Consider the following 1,209-nt stretch of genomic DNA (forward strand, 5'->3'; position numbering starts at 1 on the left):
TTGAGGAGTAGTGGCCAGTGAGGTTTTCTACGTGCCTGCAGGAGCGGACACATTGAAAGTGGCCATGGCTTGGAAAACAGGGGCTCGTGTCCCATGTCCTGCTCAAGAACCTATAACAGCTCTTTGTGTTGCAAGTCCGGGCTTAAACTCTTCTGTTCAGCTTCCTGTTTCCTATCCCCCACCTCAACCCCAAACCCACTCCACTTCCAGCGTCCCCTCTTGCGTTTCAACCAGTCGAGATCCCAGACTTCCTTCCCCCTATACCCGTAAGGCCTCCCTCATATCTCCGGCTATTCTTTCCGCAGGAAGCAACTCAATATCAGGTTCCTCTCAGGTGTTTTGTGCCACGTGGGCCGCCCCTTCTTCAGAGTGCTGACAACATCATACTCACCCATTCATTCTTGCCACGTACTGCTTACATGGATGTGTATTCCTGAGATACCACAGAGCAGCTACCCTGTCCCCAGATGCAGAAGAGCTGACTTGAATTCTCTCCTCTGCACCACCTAGCTACATTACAATGTGCTTTATTTCCTCATCTGTAAAGGGGGGGGGGGGCATTAACCTATGCACTCCCAGGGAGACTGTGAGATACAATATAGCAAAACAGGTGACGTGTTTTTAATAAGCAGAAAAATTTTGTGTTATGCAGAGCTGTCATTGGCCCTGTTAGGGGCAAGTTCCCAGACGGTACAGACCTAAGACCTCAGGAATTTAGACTGCCCACAGGGAGCAAGGAGCCCTCGATATCCTTCCTCTTAAACCTCTCCAGGCCCAAGGGCATTATTTTGCTGCACGAAGGGGCTACTGAGGAGCAGTGGGGAGTAGGTAGAAATGTGAGCATTCCTGTAGGGAATAAAGGCAACCAGAAGTGTAATCGGAATCCGATCCTCACTCAGATGGGTCAGAAGCCCGGAGCCTAAATCTATCGTAGGGCTCAAATCTGTGCCTCTTTCTCTGTATGAAGTTTTTATCAATGTCTGTTTCCCTACCAAAAATAAGAAAGCATGGCTTAAAGGGGTACAGGGCTGGTAGAGTGCAGGAAGAAGGGGGACAGCAGTATGGTGCCTCATGCTTCGAGTGGTGAGGGCCATCAGAGACAAGGCCAGTGGCAGAAGGTAGAGTCTGAGTCCTGCTTGACCTGAGGAGGGCCTAGGACTTACACCGCAGAGGACTTGGGGTCCCTGAGAGGGTGGATCATGCCACTTT

The sequence above is a fragment of the Prionailurus viverrinus genome, chromosome D1 (genome assembly GCF_022837055.1).
Source record: "Prionailurus viverrinus isolate Anna chromosome D1, UM_Priviv_1.0, whole genome shotgun sequence".
Classification (NCBI taxonomy): domain Eukaryota; kingdom Metazoa; phylum Chordata; class Mammalia; order Carnivora; family Felidae; genus Prionailurus; species Prionailurus viverrinus.